General features: G+C 45.9%; 1 protein-coding gene and 1 long non-coding RNA gene across 2 annotated transcripts in view; one reads left to right on the top strand and one right to left on the bottom strand.

The window, feature by feature from the left end:
• Positions 1 to 23,472, top strand: part of LOC137521670 (uncharacterized) — a 62,112-nt gene that overhangs the window by 9,593 nt on the left and 29,047 nt on the right. The gene's annotated exons all lie outside the window — the stretch shown is intronic.
• Positions 1 to 23,472, bottom strand: part of EPS8L1 (EPS8 signaling adaptor L1) — a 152,356-nt gene that overhangs the window by 128,122 nt on the left and 762 nt on the right. The window lies entirely within an intron of this gene.

The raw sequence follows: 23,472 nt of genomic DNA, 5'->3' as shown, positions 1-23,472 counted from the left end.
CACTTTGCACCGAACGTGCAGCATTACATGTAACGCAACGTGGGCTGTGTGAACAGCCCACTTGTGTTACATTGCTGTGCGTTGGGGGAGCGTTACAGGCGCACTAACGTGCGCCTGTAACGTCTTGGTGTGTAAGCAGCCTAAATGTATCTATCTAAACTTTGGATGCGTCCATGGAACTTTAAAGCTCTGTGTGTAACTCTTCCAATGCTGGCCTAGTAAAAAAAAAAAATGCTGGTTGCATATAATATGCTGTAAATATTGTTTTAGAGCAAAGTTGAAATGCAGGGTTATATTCCGCTTTAAGTATACCTTAGGGCTGCATAGCCAGGCTGGACAAACTGCTGGTACAGTATCCAGGGCCCCTTAAAAATTGCAGCCGTCACTGAATAACGGCAGACACTCACTTCCTGTGAGTGGTTCCGATATCTACACGGGCGGGACTTGCAGCACCAGCCTGAAGAGAGCAACAGACCATGGGTTTCACACTGACACATGCACCGCCCACTGTTTTCTATATCCAGCACCACGTAGGGGCCAAAAAAACATGTTTACTATAACAGAAGATGTATTATATCTGGGTCTACTATACCAGGCATTGCTACCATAGACTTATAATGGAGATTGACCAGGACCTGGAGAGGTAGTATACTATAACCGAATGTTTACTATACCCGAGTTTATTATAACAAGATTAAACTGTACAAGTTGCCTGGCCATCCTGCTGATCCTCTGCCTCTAATGCTTTTAGCCACAGACCCTGAACAAGCATGCAGCAGATCAGGTGTTTCTGACATTATTGTCAGATCTGACAAGATTAGCTGCATGCTTGTTTCTGGTGTTATTCAGACTCTACTGCAGCCAAATAGACAAGCAGGGCTGCCAGGCAAAGGAAATAAATATGGCAGCTTCCATATACCTCTCACTTCAGGTTCCATTTAATTTTAGGCAAAAAATGCAATATTTACAGCCTTGTCCTTGGTAAATTACATAAGTAGCCGTAGGATAATGCTCCTAGCGCTACATGTATTCATTCTAAAAATGTATTTATAAATATAGCAAGTATAAACACCAAAACTTGTGCTTGGCCTCCACCCAGCAATAAATCTCACTCTAGGTGCGACAAGAGATATTTGCTTTGCTCAGTGACATTTTTTTTCAGTAGAGAGATTTCACACTGCCAAAGAACTGCACTAGGGCGTCAGATGAAGAGCCTGAAGAATTTACCCTTTTATAATAGCTGCACAGACCCTTCTCACAGGCAGCACGGGCAGCTAAGGCTGGGTCCGCTGTTGCTGTTGTCACACTATTAGGCCAACCAGCTGTACACCAAACCGTGAATACCAATCGCACTTACTGATAGTGGGAACACACTAGGCAGTGCATGAAAGGTAGTGTTTTGCTGCATATGCGTTTTTCTTGCGTTTTAATGCGTTTTCAACATATAAATCACATATGCGTTTTGAATGCGTTTTTGATATGTTTTATGCTAATCACTAGGAAGTCAACAGGTAGCAGAAATACATCATTAAACTTGTTTTTTTTTTTGTTTTTTTTGAAACGCATAAAAAAACTCACTAAAATACAATACCTCTGCGTCACCATTGACATTCATTATGTGCGTTTTAGATGCGTTTTGGAAAAATATGCAACGAGTCCTGCGTTATTAAAAACGCACATTGAAGAACACAAACATATGCGTCTTTTCCATGCAGCCCATTGACTTGCATTATGTGCGTTTTCCGCAACACTAGCGTAGTGTGTTCCTACCCTGAAGAAGAAGAAGAAGTGGAGACCCAATCAGCGGGGGCAAACTATGACAGGAAACAGTCTGCTGCAGGGGGTGTAACTAGGGAGGAGCAGCCCCTGCAACTGCACTGGGGCCCAAAGGTGCGGTGTGGGGGCCCAATTACTAAGCTTCCCTTTCTCTGACACTCCAGATCAGGTGTTTTTGTGGCTACACTTGTTATGGGTGTGAAGATCCTGATGGCCACACTTGGTTTTTGGGTCCCTTACTGGTGACCTCCACAGCAGTCAATGAAAAATGTCTCTAAAGAAAGAAAGAAATCAGTAGCAGTCAGCATTGGTGAACGTTCACTAAAAACGTTGCTCAATGACTACAATGTGCCTGTCTTGCTAAAAGCACCAGTGAGCACTCCTGCTCCAGTCAATATTAGTGGGATTTTCAGCACTTTCAGTGTAAGGGCCTGTACACACTGCTGCGCTTGCGTTGCGTTTTTGCCTGCGTTTTTCAGTGTGTACAGGCCCTTAAGATACCCAGAAGACAACATTCTGCCTGAGAGGCAATACAAGGTCAAAAGTGTCTTTATTAAAATGTTGTAGTGAGCTGGACCTAAAAAAAGACTGGCTTTACAGCCTGGACCCCCATTTATTCCTGGACCCCATAGCAGTCATGACGGATGCTATGGCTGCTGCTATTTTTAACCTCTTGTATTTTTCTGTCACTTTTACCTTCAAGTTGGAGATTCCTGTTCCTGTTGTCTGTTACCCTAAAGCGTGGGCCAAATCTGGCCCTTGGAGCCATCAGATTTGGCCCTCTGGTGGTTTCCCCACTTTGCATTATGTTTGGCCCTCTCTAGACCACCAGAGAAGCTATATTCGAGCAAGCCCTAGATCACAGGGACGCCATGTGGGGAGGGGGACAGCACTAGATACTAGTTTAGGAAATGCTTTTCAAAACAAACCCTGAGAATCACCCATCAGGAGATGGACTACTCCAAAACATGTCAGTTCTGTCAGGTTTTAACTGATTACTGTGTAATCCAGACCTGCTCCCTTTGCCCCACCTTATAATCAGAGGGAAAAAACAACTAGGTTTGCTAAAGGGAAAATATGTTCCGTGAAATATATATATATTTACATAATAGTAATTCATTGGAAATAAGACAGATAGGCAGTGTGACCCACCATGACCTAACCTCTGGTATCCTCTTAAAACTCCAAAATGCTTTACAATGTGTACAAACCTAATAACTTCCCTCTTAAGAAACCCCATAAAAGATCTGTGTGACAAAGCTGGGAACTATTAAAACTGTTAAAAGCATATTTGTCACCCCGTTCCTTACCTCTGTGTTCTTCATGAACCTCAGCCTGCTCCAACTGTGAGCCAGAACACTGCTCTGCCTGTGCTTTGTGCCTCAGACAGTAACTTCCCCACTGAAATCCATGGGAATTCTTTTAACCCGCATAGTACTTAGGCAGTGCAGGCTGAAGGAGGACTAAAGAGTAAGGAAGAGGTCACTGCAGGATTCATACAATGCTTGGGCTTAAAGGATACCCGAAGTGACATGTGACATGATGAGATAGACATGTGTATGTACAGTGCCCAGCACACACATAACTATGCCATGTTCCTTTTTTGCTTTCTCTTCCTGAAAGAGTTAAATATCAGGTTTGTAAGTGGCTGACTCAGTCCTGACTCAGACAGGAAGTGACTACAGTGTGACCCTCACTGATAAGAAATTCCAACTATAAAACACTTTCCTAGCAGAAAATGGCTTCTGAGAGCAAGAAAGAGATAAACAGGGAAATTTCAGTCAGGACTGAGTCAGCCACTTACATACCTGATATTTAACTCTTTCGGGCAAAGAAAGAAAAAAGGAACACAGCATAGTTATTTGTGTGCTAGGAGTAGGCACTGTACATACACATGTCTATCTCATGTCACATGTCAGTTCACGTGTCCTTTATTAAAGGCAACAAGAAGCTGGTCTTCATTTCACCGGCTGCCAACTGTAACCTAACGGTTGTGCCCAAAGCTTACATATATCTGTTAGTCTCTTTTTTTCTTGTTATTATTAATGTGTATTTATGTAGTAATGACATCAGGGGCGCCTCTAGCAATTTTGTCACTCCAGGCGAGAAAACCTGTGATCCCCCCTTCAACTGTTGACCCCTAAAGAAAATAATCGCAATGTGGCAGTGTTTCCCCAGAAAATAATTGCAATGCCGCAGCATTTCACCAGAAAATAATCGTAGTGCAGCAGCGTTTCACCAGAAAATAATCATAATATGGCAGTGTTTCACCAGAAAATAATCATAATACGGCAGCATTTCACCAGAAATTAATCATAATATGGCAGTGTTTCACCAGAAAATATATGGCAGTGTTTCACCAGAAAATACACATATCGCAGAAGCATTTGACCAGAAAGTAACCGTAATGTAGTGGCGTTTCACCAGAAAATAATAGTAATGCGGCAGCGTTTCACCAGAAAATAATTGTAATGCGGTACCGTTTCACCAGAAAATATTAGTATTGCAGCAGTGTTTCACTAGAAAATAACCATAATGCGGCAGCGTTTCACCAGAAAATACAGGCATTTTAGATGCATTTCACCAGAAAAGAAGCGTAATGTGGCAGTTTCACTAGAAAATAATCGTAATGCGGCAGCGCTTCATCAGAAAATAATCGTAATGCAGCAGTGTTTCACCAGAAAATAATTGTAATATGGGCAGCTTTCAGCAGAAAATACAAGTATCACGTAAAATACCCCCCCCCCCCCTTCCTCCCATTAGTGCCCTTTAATATTTGCCCTGGTGCACCTGTAACAAAAAACATTTACTCACCTGGCAGAAGACTCCTCTCCAGGCCTCCGGCGTGCAGCTCCCCCAATGATCTTCAGTGCAGCAAGTCCGACTGCAAAACTCCCGCGCTGAAAGGTAGAGCATGGCTACAGGAAAATGGCGCCCAATTCCCTGCACTGGAGACACAAATAGTGTGCATGGCTTCGGACGCCATTTTCCTGCAGCCCTGCTCTGCCTTCTGGAACCCACAAACTCCGCAGGCTGGAGAGGTGAGTTGCGGGCTGTAGCCAGTGAATTGGTGCCACTGGGCAGGTAGTGGGAGTGGGGGCAGTTCACCACCCGGGGACACACACCATCTGATGGGGGTCAGTGACATGATTGTGTCAGCTCTGCAGAAGATGTCATTTAGAGGTGCCTGGTGCAAGACTAAAGCCTTGTACACAGCTAAGGGTACATACACACATCCAATAATTGGCCAATCAAAATTGGATGTGTGTACGCACCATTAGTTCTTGGCCAGGGCAGTCATTTGGGGCCTCCTCTGCTGAAAGTCTAGAGCAGCCTTTCTCAACCTTTTTACCTTGGAGGAACCCTGTAAATAACTTTTGGATGTCAAGGAACCCCTGCAAACAATTGTTTGGTCTCGAGGAACCCTACATTTATTTTTCAGGAGGCATGGTCTTTAACCTGCTGAGCGGTCTGGACGAGCTCAGCTCGTCCAACACCGCCAGAGGCTGCCGCTCAGGCCCTGCTGGGCCGATCTTCGTCAAATAAAAAGCAGCACACGCAGCCGGCACTTTGCCAGCCGCGTGTGCTGCCTGATCGCCGCCGCTCTGCGGCGATCCGCCGCGAGCAGCGGCGAAAGAGGGTCCCCCCAGCCGCCTGAGCCCAGCGTAGCCGGAACAAAAAGTTCCGACCAGCGCTAAGGGCTGGATCGGAGGCGGTTGACGTCAGGACGTCGGCTGACGTCGATGACGTCACTCCGCTCGTCGCTATGGCGACGATGTAAGCAAAACAAGGAAGGCCGCTCATTGCGGCCTTCCTTGTTTATTCTGGGCGCCGGAGGCGATCGGAAGAACGCCTCCGGAGCGCCCTCTAGTGGGCTTTCATGCAGCCAACTTTCAGTTGGCTGCATGAAATAGTTTTTTTTTTAATTTTAAAAAAACCCTCCCGCAGCCACCCTGGCGATTTAATCAGAACGCCAGGGTGGTTAACCATTTCACAACTGAGAGGTTTTACCCCTGAAACATCAGCGCGATTTTTACCTTTCAGCGCTGCTTCCATTCCAGTATTGATGTACTATGATTGGTTATTGGGGACTGGAGAGTCCCCATAACCAATCATTGTACTGCAGAGCCGGGGTGTGTGCGCGCGTGCGGGTCGCGGGGGCGCGCGATCGCGCACTGCACGTTTGTTTACCTTACATTGTTTTGAATGAAGACGGCTTCTGTTTGAAGCCGTCTTCATTCTACTCACAATCGGCGAGGCTAATTGGATTTAGGAACGCTTGTTCCTAACATCCAATTAGTCACCTGCTGTGCGGGCTGGCTGGAGTGTGCGTGAGAGTTCCCCGCCCACTCCCAGCCAGTAAACAAACAAGTGCGCCTTTCTCCGAAAGGAGAAATTTAGCACTGGGAGGGGGGGGGGGGGGGGTGAGTGGTTAAATAGGTTAGGCTGCTAATTTCACTACCCCCTATTACACTGCCACTCATTATACTGTCTCCTGACCACTCAATTTAGTGCTTCTTGTTACAGTACCACCTATTATAGTGTGCTCTATTATACTTCCCTCACGATGGGGTAAAATGCCAAGGAACCCCTGCAGAGTCCTCAAGGAACCCTGGGGTTCCAGGGAACCCTGGTTGAGAAAGCCTGGTCTAGAGAATGTACATTAGCCTCCAACCCTCTCTGATGCCTTTGCAAGACTGACACTATTATTCTATCTCCTTACCCCTCCCTCTACGTCATGTGTACTGTACATCATTCCTCGGGCCCCTATCCATAGTAACAGAATGTGACACTAAGCTGCAGGCTAGAGTCATCTGAAGAGAACTCGGCCCTGGACTGCCATTCGGGGGTTAGAGTCCTGATCCAAGAGGACGATAGAAATTAAAAGTATGTACGGTACATAGCTGAAGGCCATGTCACGTGGTACAGGTGCTTGCTATGACGCCAGGCACCGGAGGAGGCCAGGATTTGTGGCATGACAGGTGAGCCTTAAATATGGGCACAAGGTGACACATGTACACTTGGGACAACGGCCAGGGGTTTGTTGGGTCCATCGGTCATTGGGTAATCGAATGCCGTTACTACCGTGCACCCAACCAAGTGACAGAGATTTACCAGCATTCCCAATTGATCCTTTCAACTGATTTTAGCAATAAATCGACCGGCAGATCGATCGGGCGGCCATGTAGTGGCACTGATTCACCTTCGATTCAATGAAATTATCAGATAGGAAGGTTGAACTGCCTGCAAAATTGAGTAATATATATTCTGAACATTTTCTTGCTTGCTGGTGGCTTAAAGAGAATCTGTGATAAAAAAAAAGAGAGCCCCTGGGGGGTACTTACCTCAGGAGAGGGAAGCTTCTAGATCCTAAAGAAGCTTCCCCGTCCTGCTCAGCCATCTGGATCCAGCGTTGGCTACCCCAAACACAGGGCTGCAATAATATCTACAACTGCCGCTGTGCACATGCGCAATAGTGGCTCTCCAGCGCTACTGCACATGTGCGCAGTGGTCCGCTCTACTGCGCTCTATATATACGGCGCACGTCTGTGCAGTAGAGCGGACCTGATGGGGCTCAGCCATTTTCTTCCGCAGCCCGACCGGAGAGTCCCTACTGCACGCAGCCGACAAGCGTCTGACAAGGTAATCCTCAGAGGGTTCCAACACTGGATCCCCTCTACTGAGAAGGACAAGGGAGCCTCTGGATCTTAAAGAGGCTTCTGCCTTCCTCCTCAGAAGAGGGGATGGAGTTCTGGGAGCCCCTGAGGATCTCCCGAGGTAAGTATCCCCAAGAGGCTGTTGATATTGATTCTATTTAAAAGGCATTTCATTGATTAGGTGTGAACATATCACACAGAAGACTCAGGAGAAAAGGTGAATTATATAAGGCTTCTGTGTGTTGAGGGATGTGGGAGGAAACTGGTTATGAATGACATGGGCCTACTGATCCTGCCACTGACTTGAGAAAATATTACTATTTTTTTTAATACATAATTACTTTAAAAATAGCATTGCAGCATATTTGACTTGCAAAGAAGCACACCGCTTAAGTTTCTTTGCAATTGTAAGAAATAGTTAACTCCCTTCATGCTCATTATAATAATTAAACTTAGCTCCGGGAGCTTCCATCTATTGTTTGGCGGCACAATGCGTCATTCCCAAAAATAAACATTAATAAGAGTGATGGGCTGAATCTGAAGGCAGCATTAGCATTTGCACACATTCCTCCCTATTCTTAGTCCTTCCTTAAAACAGACTGGATAAATAAATAATGCATTGAGAGATCAGTTATGTGCATGTAATAGTTAGTTAATCAGCTGGGTGTGCTCTGTTATTTCAGCTATATTCTCACCCGCGCATGTATTAGTTTAATACATCTGATTTAACCTTCTAGCTGGTAAATTATAAGCTACATAAGTCCCTCCCCCACCAAACCAACTGACGCATCTTTAAAAAGTGGACCTGAACCCTTGTTTAGGACAGAAAGAAAAGACAGAGAAATACGGAAACAGTAAATTCGGGCGCCTGAGGCTAGTGGACAAATCGGGCGCCGCCATTCACTTCTATAATAAATATCGTTTAATGGGCGCCCGGTAGGAAAAAAGGGCGCCGGAGAAAACTAACGTTTTAAAAGCGGCGCCCGGAGACTTAATGTTTTATTACTGTTTCTCATGATTACACATTATTTAATGATTTATACATGTTTAAATATTATTTTTAAACGAAAACCAGTACAATATTTTTCCCAAACATTATTTTTAAACGAAAAACATTACTTTTTTTTATACATTATTTTTAAACGAAAACAATTACAGGGGGGTCTTAGGTTTAGGCACCAACAGGGGGGTCTTAGGTTTAGGCACCAACAGGGGGGTCTTAGGTTTAGGCACCAACAGGGGGTCTTAGGTTTAGGCACCAACAGGGGGGTCTTAGGTTTAGGCACTAACAGGGGGGTCTTAGGTTTAGGCACCAACAGGGGGGTCTTAGGTTTAGGCACCAACAGGGGGGTCTTAGGTTTAGGCACCAACAGGGGGGTCTTAGGTTTAGGCACCAACAGGGGGGTCTTAAGTTTAGGCACTAACAGGGGGGTCTAGGGGTTAGGGGTAGGTACAGGGAGGGTTACTTAGGCACCAACAGGGGGGGTCTTAGGTTTAGGCATCAACAGGGGGGGTCTAGGGGTTAGGGGTAGGTACAGGGAGGGTTACTTAGTAATTTTTTTTTTAAACGTTATTATGCGTTTCATTATTTAAACGAAAGATTAACGTTTTTACAATTGCCGATTTAATACACATTATTTAATGATTTATAACGTTTAAAACCATTACTTTTAAACGAAATACATTTTTAAACGTAATCCATGTTTATCGTTAAAAACCCGGCGCCCTTTTTTCCCATCGCCCCTTTTTAACGTACGCGAGAAATACACCCTGTATGTATTAAGAGAGTTTAGCCTGTCTACTTTCCCCTCATCTGTGACTAATCACAACTGTAATTTGATCTCTCAGCTGTGTCAGCTGGCTGCCTCAGCAGAGCAGCTAATTTGCAAACAAAGGATGTTAACCCTATGTCTGCTTCCATGAAAGAAGGAAGTAGGCACACTGCAGAGTTATTGTAGGGTGTGTATCAGCTGTAACAAATAATTGTTTTTCTTTAAAGGTCATTATGCTGTTGCTTATCTTTTAGAGCAGAGAGGAAGTTCTGAGTTCAGGTCCGCTTTAAGGATCCCCCATGTTGGATCATCATCAACACCAACTTTGATTGTTCTTCTACTGCAGTGCCAAGAACATTATTTAAATAATGTGAGTTCCTTTATTGGCGCAAAGCATGCCACACTACTTGAGAAAGTAGCGGTAAGATTGTTGGGCACAACTTTTACCACTTCTTCATGAATATACTCCAGAGCGTTACAACCTCTGCTGTTCATCAGGGAAACTGTGATTTACAGCCCTCATTTTTTAAAGGAAACCAGAGACTAAAAATAATAAAAAAGTTTTATACATAACTGGGGCTTCCTCCAGCCACATGCGCACAGATCGCTCCCACGCTGCCGTCCTCAGCCTTCTGAATCGCCAGTACCGGGTCCCGTAACTTCTGCCAGTCGCGGCCAGTCTGCGCATGAGAAGTGCGCCCTCTACGTATCGCTCCTGTAGCTGCCTGTAGATATGTAGAAAGCGCACTTCTCTTGCGTAGACTGGGTTTGCTCTGGATTTCTCTATATTTTCTTCTGTCCTGTTCAAGAGTTCAGGTCCACTTTAAGAAATAACTCTGTTGTATATATACGTGTATCCACTAGAACATAATGTACAGTAGGTGCAGCTTATATTGTGTCTGGAATCTGTAGTGAGACAATTGGAAGATGCCAGAGGTCGTGGACCTCAGGGCCAGAATAAATCAGCTCATGTGGAAATCCCAGCATGCCATGTCCACAGTTGATGAGCGAGAAACAGAAGAAAATTGCTTTGAAGTGAATAAGGGCAGGCACACCCAAACAGAAGTACTCCGCAGACATCTCAGATTCTGTCTAGACATATCACATCTGAGATACTATGTGAAGAGTTTATACGTTTTTAAAGGCCCACAAAACCGAAAATTAAACATGGCTAACTATAATAGCAATGGATAAAGAGATAATAAACAGTGTACAGCAGCAAAGTGGTGTACAGAATCATATTCATAGGCCAAATGTACAGTGCAGTACAGCCTACTTTTCCTTCGGTCTGGATTCAGATTGCAGGTGTTTCAATTCGGGGTGACTATGCAACCCTCAGAGTAGGAACAATAGAAGCCAGACTACATGTCCCAGCATCACAATAGTAAACCATGTATCTACATGAGGAGTTGGGTTCGTGGATGACAGGAAGTAGATGGTGAGGATTTAGCAGGCAAGAGAGGGCTAAAGGCGAGGAAAAGAAGTTCTGATTAACTTACCTGGGGCTTCTTCCAGACCCCCACAGTCTATCAGGTCCTTTGTTGTGGTTCTGATCCACTCCCCCTTCAAAAGTAGTGCTAAGTCATGCATGCGTGGCCACACACCTCCTCAATTGTGGTACTGTGGGTTCTACACATTCTACACATGCACTGTCAGTAATCCTGCTCTTACCAGGTCAGTTGCTGCTGCCACCGCATCTGGGATTTCCGGTGTGGCTGGCCGCAGTGGCAGGGATGGTGTCAGCGACGTTCCTGCGGGGATCCGGCCGCATGATACTCAGACTGTAAATGAGGGCGGACGCATGTGCTGTCAGCATCGCTCCTCTTATGCTCTAAGGAAGTGTGCCAGGTGACCAGCTGTCAGCTGACACGCATGGCTCCACCTCCGGTTCAGGACTGGCCAAACGGCTTGGGGGCGTGTTCTCCTGCTTACCCGGGCTTCTTGAGCGCTGTTCTGACACTTGCTCCCTGTCTGCTCTAGCTAACACTTCGCAGTGAAGGCTTCAGACCTTAGTCAGTTCCGTGTGTGGCTTGAACCACACAAAATTGCTGGGTCGCTACACCAATAGGCAGGGTTGCCCTAAAACAGGGGTCTCAAACTCGCGGCCCTCGATACAATATTTTGTGGCCCTCGCCGGCAAAAGCTTCCTTATAGTTCGCTTCAGTACTCCCAAGTAAACCGCCGCATCCCCGCCGCTAAACGAGGGCTGCAGAGCCCCCAAATCGCCTGGGGGGCAATCCGCCGGCATTTCCTGGAAGGGGCAGAGCTTTCAGCTTCAGCTCTGCCCCTCCTGACGTCAATCGCCGCCTCTCCCCGCCCCTCCCTGTGAAGAAAGAGTGAGAGGGGCGGGCAGAGGTGGTGATGCGCCGCGATTGTGAAATTCCTTATGCGGCCCAGCCTCATCCTGACTTTGCCTCCTGCGGCCCCCAGGTAAATTGAGTTTGAGACCCCTGCCCTAAAATCATAACCTGTTTAAATACGCAAGTACAGCGCTCAACAGCTAAATCAAAATGAGTCCCCTGCAAAGGTCAAGCACATAAAGTCTTCCAATATATCTTGATCCACACAGACATATAATAAACATTACTTTGATGGGTATTATTTGATGGGTTTTATTACTGAAGCTGGTTTCCTCTAAGCGCCATGCTCTAGAGTATAGAGTACGATCGCACTGCTGGTTTTAACATAGTTGTAAATTACTGGCAAAGTGCTAAAATGTTACTCACAGTGTTCAGATTAAGAAATAACATCATTTGTCCCCACATCTTAATCAGGGTGTGCTGGAGTGTTGATAACAGGGAAGACAAACAGTACAGAAAGAAAGAGTTTACAAGCAATGGGGAAGATGGCTTTTAAAACTTTTCAACCAGAAATCAGAACACACTGTAGCTAGTTCACTATCAGTAACAGGTTGTACAACACATACTGCCGGTGACATTATGACATACCAATATTATAGAATGGAGGTAAAACAAAGATTATTGCCTTATTGATAACTGCCCCATTTTAAACACATTTAAGTAAAGGTTTACTAACACATTAAAGGTACCCATACATTAGTCATTATTTTCAATAGAACAAAAGTTAGGGGAAATCAATAAAAAAAATGAGTTCCATTAGCTTGATATTTTATTATCGCTCAAATATTGACCAAGAACAGTTATGCTATTTGTGATGTAGAGGGCAGAAACACGTGGAGGGGACATGCGATAACGGCTGCATAGCTTTGCACCGCATCGAGCAGTACAGAGCTGGGGATGGCAGCATCTCCGTCACCAAGAATTGAACTTCATCTTATTCTGTAGCTGATACCCCCTTTTTACAAACAGATCATCAGGGGGCTCTGTATGGCCGATATTGTGGTAAAACCCCTCCCACAGTGTGATGTCAGGACCATGGTCCTGACAGTTTCCTGTCTGTGAACCTCATTGCATTGGGGGAAATAACAGCTGTTTACAGCTGGGTCCAACTGCCAAAAAAGCAAGTAGCATCTCCTTCCACATCAGCTGCCAGCAGTAAAAATGTCACCATGTGGTAAATGTCAGAATGTAAATCAGGGAGAGGAAAGATTTTACAATGGGCAAACACTGACTAAATCATTTATACATAATTATTGTAAAAATGAAGCACTTTTTTATTACATTATTTTCACTGGAGTTCCTCTTTAGTATTAAATCGGTTACGATTCTATTTACGATCCAATTAAATTCAACATGTCCGATCAGGATTCTATTTGATTCAATTCGAATTGAATCGAATCGAATCACGATCGGACGTGTCGGATTTAATCGGATCGTAAATAGAATTGGAAGCGAATCGCACAAAGAATCGTATAGTGTAAATGGGGCTTAATACTGACTGCTGCAAGTAGGAATGAACTGATGTCAGGGAGATGGCGCACATTTACCTGCTCTGCATTGTAAGCTGGCTACAATTCCCTTCAGAGAGATTAGCATATGGAAGATTCTTTCCATACATAGAAAATGATCTATACCAGAAAATAATTTGATCCTTCTATTCTTCCCTTTTATTAAAATGGAATTGAAGGCAACGTATTTGATAGAGTTTAGGGGTGACATCTATGTTGGGTTTGTAATGTTGGTGTGTGTCCCACCCGGGGAGACTTCAGCACTTCTGGTTAGGAATCCAAGAAGAATTCTCCCAAAAGGAAACCCCAACTTTGGTAGCGATCACCAGAACGGTGCCCCAATACCGGTAGGAGCTTTGTTCTCAACAATGAAATACTTAACCCCAATCTTCTTATGCCCGTCTGTGCTTGCGCTGTGACCCTTTGAAAATATGTGACGATATTGCCATATATGGTGATTGCGGCTGCGCTCAGTGATCTCACTGCCGCGATTGCCTCCGATTGTGGGCGCTTCGCGATTAACAGCAATCGCAAAACGTGTTATCTGAACCATTGCTTATAAAAGCGATGATAGTGATCGCTCTGAATCGCAAGAGTGTACAATGATTTTACTGCGCTAATCGCGGTAAAATCACTCGCACAAACCGGTAGCGATAAGCACTACCATTTGCGACTCCCAAGTGTGAATGGGCCCTTGATCGTATGCACACTGCGTCACACTGCCTTTCTCTTCCCCGCCACAAGAGCCATTCAAGTCTATGGAGACTTGCACATGTCACCTGATACGACGCGGTACCCCGTAATTCCCAACGCAAAGGCTGCAGCACATTACCGCATGATTCGCACCTATCAAATGGATTATGCAGAAATGCAAGTCTATGGGCGATACAGTAAGTGAGTACGACAGGAGCACGGTAAGATGCGCATGCGCGGAACAACGGGAATCCCAGTGACGTACTTCCTGCCTAGTAGGGAGTATGTCACTAGCCGGGGGCGGTACTATGCATTTGACCCTGTCGCAGGGGCCAGTGCAGTTTCTAGGCTAAAATGCACCCAGGGCGAGGGTGCAAAAATTGCGTCCCCCCCCCGGAGCAAGGTATGGGTGCCCGCAGTATAGGTTAGCCAGGTCTAGTTTCACTTAGTATAGGTCCCCCCAGTATAGGTAGCCAAGAATAGGTACCCCAGTATAGGTAGCCAGGCATAGGTGAGCCAGTATAGTTGCCCCCGCTATAGGTTAGCCAGGTAGGTGCCTCCAGTATAGGTAGCCAGTATAGTTGCCCCCAGTATAGGTTAGATAGGCAGGCGCCCCCGGTATAAGTTAGATAGGTAGGTGCCCCAGTACAGGTTAGCTAGGTGGGTACCTCTAATATAGGTAGCCAGAATAGTTGCCCCCAGCATAGGTTAGATAGGTAGGTGCCCCCAGTATAGGTCATTTAGGTAGGTGTCTCCAATATAGGTAGCCAGTATAGTTGTCACCTGTATAGGCAGGCTAGCTAGGTAGGTAGGTGCCCCCAATACAGGTTAGATAAGTGCCCCCAGTATAGGTTAGATAAGTAGCTGCCCCCCCAGTATAGGTTAGATAGGTAGCTGCCCCCCAGTATAGGTTAGATAGGTAGGTTCCCCTCAGTATACGTTAGATAGGTAGGTGCCCCCCAGTATAGGTTAGATTAGGTAGCTGCCCCCCCTTCCAGTATAGGCTAGATTAGACAGGTGCCCCCCAGTATAGGTTAGATAGGTAGCTGCCCCCCAGCATAGGTTAGATTAGGTAGGTGCCCCCCAGTATAGGTTAGATAGGTAGCTGCCCCCCAGTGTAGGTTAGATTAGGTAAGTGCCCCCCAGTATAGGTTAGATAGGTAGTTGCCCCCCAGTGTAGGTTAGATTAGGTAAGTGCCCCCCAGTATAGGTTAGATTAGGTAGCTGCCCCCCAGCGTAGGTTAGATTAGGTAGGTGCCCCCCAGGATAGGTTAGATAGGTAGCTGCCCCCCAGCGTAAGTTAGATTAGGTAGGTGCCCCCCAGGATAGGTTAGATAGGTAGCTGCCCCCCAGTGTAGGTTAGATTAGGTAGGTGCCCCCCAGCGTAGATTAGATTAGGTAGGTGCCCCCCAGGATAGGTTAGATAGGTAGCTGCCCCCCAGCGTAGGTTAGATTAGGTAGGTGCCCCCCAGGATAGGTTAGATAGGTAGCTGCCCCCCAGCCTAGGTTAGATTAGGTAGGTGCCCCCCAGGATAGGTTAGATAGGTAGCTGCCCCCCAGCGTAGGTTAGATTAGGTAGGTGCCCCCCAGGATAGGTTAGATAGGTAGCTGTCCCCCATAATGGAGGGGGGAGCCGGAGGGAGGGCAGCCCTCCCTCTCCCTCCCTCTCCCGGGCCGCCCTCCGACCTCCCCCCTCAGATGTATAGTGAGCAGCAGCAGCCAGGGAGGGAGCGCTGTATACAACATACCTCCCTGGCTCCAAGCGCTGCTCTCTCGTCGCCGGTCTTCTCCCATCTGCCTACACGCGTATACATACGCTGCTTCCGGCTAAACAGGAAGCAGCGTGTGTATAAGCGTGTATGCAGAGAGAAGAAGACCGGCGGCGAGAGAGCAGCGCTTGGAGCCAGGGAGGTATGTTGTATACAGCGCTCCCTCCCTGGCTGCTGCTCACTATACATCTGAGGGGGGAGCTCGGAGGGCGGCCCGGGAGAGGTCGGGTTAGGTCGGGTTGCCCTCCCCGCGGCTACGGTGCTTCCCCCCTCCATTACAGCGCCCCCCTCCCAACAGCGCCCCGGGCGGTGGCACGCCCCGCACGGGGCTAGAAACGGGCATGGCAGGGGCATATGATGGCTGATTTCTGTGGTGCAATGTGGTGCTTGCATATTAGGTGTGCGTAATCGGCCTAATAGGGAATAAATATAGCACCCTCCATACTTCTACTTCAGGTGTCCTTTTACATGCCCATTAAGGATACAATCTTGATTGTACAATCTTACGAAACTGAGTGAATATACTTTGATTGGATATTTTAGGTACCGTAGTCCCTCACATCACATAGAAGTGGTAGAATAGGACAATCAAGACTGCATCATTAAATGCCATCTTAGTGACAATAGTAAAAAGTTTGAGCTACATAGCAGCCCTACCCAGAGCCGGGAAGAGGTCCTCCAGCACCCAAGGTTGAGACACCAACGTGCGTCCCTCCATCCCTCCCACCCCAACCATCACACACTGATTGCTATTAGACTAACAAAGTCCTGCAACTTCCACCTTCGTAACATCTGTAAGATTCGCCCTTTCCTGACCTCTGCCACCACCAAACTCCTCATCCATGCCCTCATAATTTCCCGCCTTGACTACTGCAATGCCCTGCTGTCTGGTCTCCCTATGACCCGAACAGCCCCACTGCAGTCCATCATGAATGCGGCAGCCAGAATTATCCACTGCTCCCATCGCTCCACCACGGCAGATCCCCTCCTAGAATCCCTCCACTGGCTTCCTATCCAGTCCAGAATCAGATTCAAGATACTGTGTTGGCGCTTTGAGTCCGCAAGGAGAAAAGCGCAATATAAATGTTATTTGTCTTGTCTTGTCTTGTCTGACCTACAAATCTGTCCACAAAACCTGTCCAACCTACATTTCCGATCTTACTCAGAGGTACACACCTAGCCGCTCACTCCGCTCTTCCAATGAACTTCGCCTAACCGCCCCTTGCATCACCCAGTCCCATGCACGCCTCCAGGACTTCTCAAGAGCTGCTCCAACACTATGGAACTCCCTACCTCCACCCATTAGGGCAGCCCCCTCCTTCAACATCTTCAAGAAAGCCCTCAAAACTCACCTTTTCACTCTGGCCTACTACCCCTCACAAGTGCTCTAAACCTACAGCTGAACTCTGGTCCCCTACTATTCGTGTCCTTACCTCTCCCTCTAGATTGTAAGCCTTTGGGCAGGGTCCTCCTCCTTTTGTGTCCTACCTGATCATGCACCTCCATTACTGTAAACCCATGCTATGCATCTGAGTGAACATAACTTGCCTAATCTCCATGCTTCATCCAGTGACTGACTAAGCATTACTTTGTACTAATACTGTGCTGTGTGATCTGGTTTTCTTGTATTCCTGTATTGTCATATTGCTGTATGTCACCCCTAAATATTGTCTGTAACCTAAATTAATGTTCAGCGCTGCGTAATATGTTGGCGCTTTATAAATACAATAAATAAATAAATAATAAATAAATTAGACTAAGAGGCACTCCAGGGCCCCCAACACCTTAATCTCTAGTTATCTGGCTTGCAATCACTGCCATGTATCCCCTTTTCTTATTTCTCTCTGCTTCAAACACAATAGGGAAATGATAGCTGAATGAGTTGTGCGCCCCCTCCTACACTGCGCCCTGAGGCTGGAGCCTCTCTCGCCTCTGCCTCGACCCTGGCCCTACCTGTGGCAGTAACAGCTACTAGAAGAGGATGAAATCCCCCCCCCCTACCTGGACATAGACAGCAATAAAAACTTCAGATACTTTGGCTAGAACTACAGCTGAGCTGAACAGAAATCTCCATAATGCTACCAGTTACTCCACTTCACCAGAGAGGCCATATAAAGTGTTTACAGAGCCTTTGATGCAAAGCTCAGAGCTAATCACACAAATCACACAGTTGCTTTGTGAAAGTAAAAATAAACTACACAGATAATAGCAGCAACCCTCACTGACTAAAACACACATATAGATAGACACACAGCTCAGCATTACTATACAATCAAAGCCACACATTGAACGATTTGCCAATCACTTCTCACCATTTATAAATAGAAGGTCCGCTGTGTGTCCTTTATGATTCAGCTGGTAATTGCCCCAAAGCACAGTAAAGCCAATCCTGCATGATTAAAGGCATTGGACGTGGGACGAGGCGTATGCAATGACCGCTGTGACACATTGAATCACTGCTGCTCTTTCACAAACAGCCATAAAGACAAATCAGAGCTAATGACATTGTCACTCTCTGCCTAACGCACGCTCAGTACCACACCACGGCTTTATCAGCATCACAATCTTTACTGTGCAAAACCGTGAAACAAGCAGCTTTGACTGGCTTTTACGCTCAGTCATGAATGTTGCCGTGTACAAAGATAGCCACAGGCATGTGATAATAGGTGTATATGTTTTGTAGGCGGATATAAAGCTAAGCTCTGTACATACAGTAGATCACGGTCGTCGGAAACGAATGATGGGTCAGCTGATAATGCTTGGAAAAAGAATTGCCCAACGACAGTAAATGACAGCGATTATCGTCTATGTAGGCCGATCTGTCCTGGCGAAGCAGTTCAGATTGATCCATTCAAAGTACTCACGTGCGAAGCAAAAGAAACAAAAGGAGGGACACGGAGAGCCCAATATAGTGTAATATGCACTGGTAAATGAAGGTGTGTGGAAAGAGTATGTGCAGTACACTCACAAGTCAGGGTTACCGCATAGGCAACCACTGTAAAGGCAGGTAGGGAGATTAGACCTGTCCCCACTCAGGATTAAGAAGTCGCTCTCTGTAGATCAAGGAAAAAACGGGACAACACCTCTCCACCAAGGGAGAATATGTATAACGTAGTATGGATACAGAGGCGCCAGAAGGATAAAAAGATCTAAAACGTTTAAAAATGAGGAGGTAGTAGTGGACTTATCTCCTACGACAGACACAAGAAAATGCAGATCCATTTTCAGCAAAACATTTTATTTACATACTCCAGTAAAATACAACGTGTTTCGTGGGAGTGACCCGCTTCCTCAGGTAATAAGATGGAGCATATACAAAAACAGGTCTGGTATATGCCAAACTCCAAACGCGTAGTACCATGCATAGTACCATAGTACCAGACCTGCATTATCTTGTAAAAAAAAACAAAAAACATTTATCTAGGCACATCGCCTCTAGTTAGGACATTAAATAAGTTATTAACCTGCCTGGCGTTCTATTAAGATCGCCAGGGAGGCTGCGATCGCCTCCGGCGGCCAGAAGTAACACGGAAGGCCGCAATGAGCGGCCTTCCGTGTTTTGCTTACCTCGTCGCCATGGCGACGAGCGGAGTGACGTCATCCGACGTCCTGACGTCAGCCGCCTCCGATCCAGCCCTTAGCGCTGGCCGGAACTTTTTGTTCCGGCTACGCTGGGCTCAGGCGGCTGGGGGGACCCTCTTTCGCCGCTGCATGCGGCGGATCGCCGCACTGCAGCGGCGATCAGGCAGCACACGCGGCTGGCAAAGTGCCGGCTGCGTGTTGCTTTTTATTTGAGCCAAATTGGCCCAGCAGGGCCTGAGCGGCAGGCTCCGGCGGTACTGGACGAGCTGAGCTCGTCCAGACCGCTCAGCAGGTTAAGGAAAGGGAGGTGTTGAAGGGGGTGTGGCCAGAAAAGAGCAAAAATCAATTAACCCTTCGCACTCTCGCATGCAAATGTTCAAACAAATGCATTCACAGATTCACTCATCCAGGCACCACTGATATCCCTACAGGTAAGTTAAAAGCCGGGGTTTTAGTTCACAGAAGAATGCATTCTTTTGCTTAGTCGCCTACATTGCGCAGAAGTGCCCAGGTAAATGTAGGTGTCCTAACTCTGGCCCTGTAACATGCATAGTGCAGACATGCAAACAATCATTGCATCAAACCTATCTAGGGATTAGGAGCACACATCTTGACGTCCTCTCCTGGGACAGATAGCGCATCATACCAATTGCATAAGGGAGCTAACGTAATGTATCCATGCGCACCATGCACTTACACCAGCATAAGCTGTGTGCAAGCTGACAAAAAAAATACATACAGGGGAAGGAGGGAGTGCACTGAATTAAAACCCTGACCACAAGGGTCAGTAACAAGAAAAAAAACATATATATCCAGGCACATTGCCTCTAGTTAAGACATTAAATAAGTTATTAAGGAAAGGGAGGTGCTGAAGGGGGTGTGGCCAGGAGACGGCAAAAATCAATTAACCCTTCACACTCTTGCATGCAAATGTTCAAACAAATGCATTCACAGATTCACTCATCCAGGCACCACTCCATCCCTAGATAGGGTTTGATACAATGAATGTTTGCATGTCTGCACTATGCATGTTACAGGGCCAGAGTTAGGACACCTACATTTACCTGGGTACTTCTGCGCAGTGTAGGTGACTAAGCAAAATAATTAATTCTTCTGTGAACTAAGACCCCGACTTTTAACTTAGCTGTAGGGATAACAGTGGTGCCTGGATGAGTGAATCTGTGAATGCATTTCTTTGAACATTTGCATGCGAAGGTGCGAAGGGTTAATTGATTTTTGCTGCATTATCTTCTGTCTGCCCGGAGGAGATAAATCCACCACTACCTAATTTTTAAACGTTTTAGAGCTTTTTATCCTTCTGGCACCTCTGTATCCATACTACGTCATGCGCGTAGCAGGTGGTTTTGGCAACCCCATAGCAGTAATGTTATGCTGCGTGGGGCACGTAAGGGTAATTTGGGATTGCCGGACCCCGAATTACATCTTCCTCCGAGTTGCAATGATATGGAGGGGCAATAGTATTTTAAATCGCCGGGGAATTGAGCAGAAGCAGGGCAAGTCATCATTCGGCTCACCCTGCACCCAGGCCACCAGCATGTACATATACATATACCTCACACGTGCTGAATTTCGCACTTACGTGTCCTCATTTTTGCGCTTCTGCAAACGATCCGATTGGTGGATCGGTGTTGTGCCCTCACTGAATTCAAATGTACGCCAATGATGTTCGCTCTTTGCTAACCGGTGGGGATCTCTTGTTTTCTGACGATTGTGGTCTATCGTGTTTATGGAAAACGCTTTACTGTTAGGGAGAGGTGGGGGCATTCTGCACCGTACAGATCTTTCCAATCACTGACTAACGACTGATGTCTGCCATAAGGTCCAATGGCTGTGCATTGCCTTCTGTAAACTGACTACATTGTTGGTACATTTGATTGATCTTATCAACATCTTTCGCTGCGTGGCCATCATCATAGATATGTCATATGCAGGTAGTGTCACTGGCCAGTGGTACTGGCTGACAGTGACCTGTAAGGTTTGATGGAAAATAATCCATAATGTGTTGTATAGATCCTAGGCTCTCGGGACATGGCATGATTACCCCATGGGGTACATTGTAGGGCCCAGGGCTGTGGAGTCAAGGAGTCGGAGGAATTTTGGGGTACCTGGAGTAGAGTTGTTGGTCTTGATTTTTGTACTGACTCCATATCCCCGATAGGGCTATGTAGTCGGAATCGAGGAGTCAGAATCTGAGCAATTTTTAGGTACCCGGAGTAAGAGTTGGTGGTTTCATAAACAGAACAGTAGGAGTTGGATGATTTTTGTACCGACTCCACAGCCCTGGAGCCCAGGGGGTATATGAACCCTTCATAGTCAATCATTTATAGTAAGTCTTGAGATTAAAAAAAAAAAAGAAAAGGATGTATAAAGGAACCTGAGTATTCACACTTACAAGCATACACAGGTGTTTTAAAAGGCATGTGTATACACAAGTGTCAAACCCTACTAACAAATATACAGGAGTCAAGAAGTACTTGAGATGATGTCACCATCTGGAGGGAGCACTTGGCCAATACAGTCATTACTAAAGGGGTACGTGCTACAACAATGTTGAGAAAAAGTGTGTGTATGACACCAGGCTATTATTTGTAATTACCTTCAATCCAGGCACACAGCTTAGAGGCATCGTCTTTGCACCATCTTACTGTTGTTACATTGTTCCATAAACATGAACACTGACCCAAGTGTTTATGTGGCATGGGGAAGGGGGGTGGGGGAGGGTGCAGCAGTAGAGGGATAGTTCAGTCAGATATTGACAGCATAGAGCAAATAGTAAAGATCAAACAACATTTTCTAACTAGTCCGATTAAGTGCTCTGTCAATATCTGTCCGTCTGTGCCCACAGAGATGAGATCATCCCTCAGTTAAACCTAGATCATGAGTTTTATGTCTACAAGCACCAGAAGAGTACTTAGATGGAGGGAGAGTTATATCAACTTAAAGACAGACATATTCAGATCCTCCTTAGAAAATGTAACACATTTTCATAGGGGTCCTGGCCATGTAGAGTGTGGACCTGACCTGAGCAAGTGCTTACAGTACATGTGCACTAACTCTAACCTCCCATTACTGTTAATCCTTTCCTAATGTCTAACCCTAACCTCCCCATTATTGTTAGACCCTTCCTGATGTCTAACCCTAACCTCTCCTTTATTGTTAGCCCTTTTGATGCCTAACCCTAAATTCCCCCTGTACTTTTAGTCCCTTTCTGATGTATAACCATAATATCTTCCTTACTCTTAGCCTCCTCCTGATGCCTAGCTCCCCCTAATCCAGCCCTTAACAGTAACCTTCGTAGTCTATATAATATATAATAGTTCTGTTTGCCACTACAGTACAGTACAATGATCATCCATACCACGGTGGTGTCCTCGTAAATATTCATTAGGATTCTAGCCATGTAGAATGTTGACTTGTCCTGCCCAAGAGATGACAAATCAATAATATTCAAACTATTTTGGTGGTGGGTGGTATTTTGGTGGGGGTTAGCTGGAAAATCTCAGTCAAATCAATGTCGAGTTAAGTAGTTTTATATAGTATCAAGCACAGTAAAGCTCCATTCTTTGTGGAAGACCTAAGCAATTTCCATCTGATTTCTCTTGCGATCAAATTGGAATCAGGAAGGCTAATGGGAACATCAATCACTTTTCACAGATCAATATATGGAGGATGGAAAAATATTGACCATGACGAGTAATCAGCCTGCTGTATGACCAATTAAAAAGTCACATTTGTCCAAATCCTCCCAAACTATGCAATAACCTGACCTCACCACACTATGTAAGATAGCAGAAGACCACTGAGACATCAGTGAAATTCTCCACAGGATCCTTGGACTGTTTGGGGGCTCGTGTTGATTATTTAGAGACTTGTCTGCATTGTTTGAACTGCTCTGTGGGAAACTTGTCCAACGTGTATCGTCCAGTGCTTGTGCCTCACGGGGTATCTCATGATAATTGTTCATTCCTCTACCAGGGTGGAACTGTAGACACCTAAGACCAGGTGACTGCTGCGGGCCAAGGTGGCCCTACAGTACCTGGTTCAGCAATGATTAAATCAGGCAGCAATATAATTATGAAAATAAATTGTATAAAACAAAGAAATATATACAATTTAGCAGCTGCCATGGGTCTTTAGTGACATTTTATAAAGAGAAAAGCTCAGATCTCCTACTCTCTAAAAGTGCCCATTCACTGTACAATATGTCCCTCAGATTTACAATTGACTTGTACAGAAATCCATGCACTATGTGGAGAAAATCATTGTGAAACGATTCTTTAAATCGATTGGAATACAGAATTTTGTTGATCGGAATGTTGGATTTTACAATAGTA

Source organism: Hyperolius riggenbachi, chromosome 6 (assembly GCF_040937935.1).
Source record: "Hyperolius riggenbachi isolate aHypRig1 chromosome 6, aHypRig1.pri, whole genome shotgun sequence".
NCBI classification, from domain to species: domain Eukaryota; kingdom Metazoa; phylum Chordata; class Amphibia; order Anura; family Hyperoliidae; genus Hyperolius; species Hyperolius riggenbachi.
Note: the sequence above shows the minus strand (reverse complement) of the source record. Positions and strands in the feature narration are given on the sequence as shown.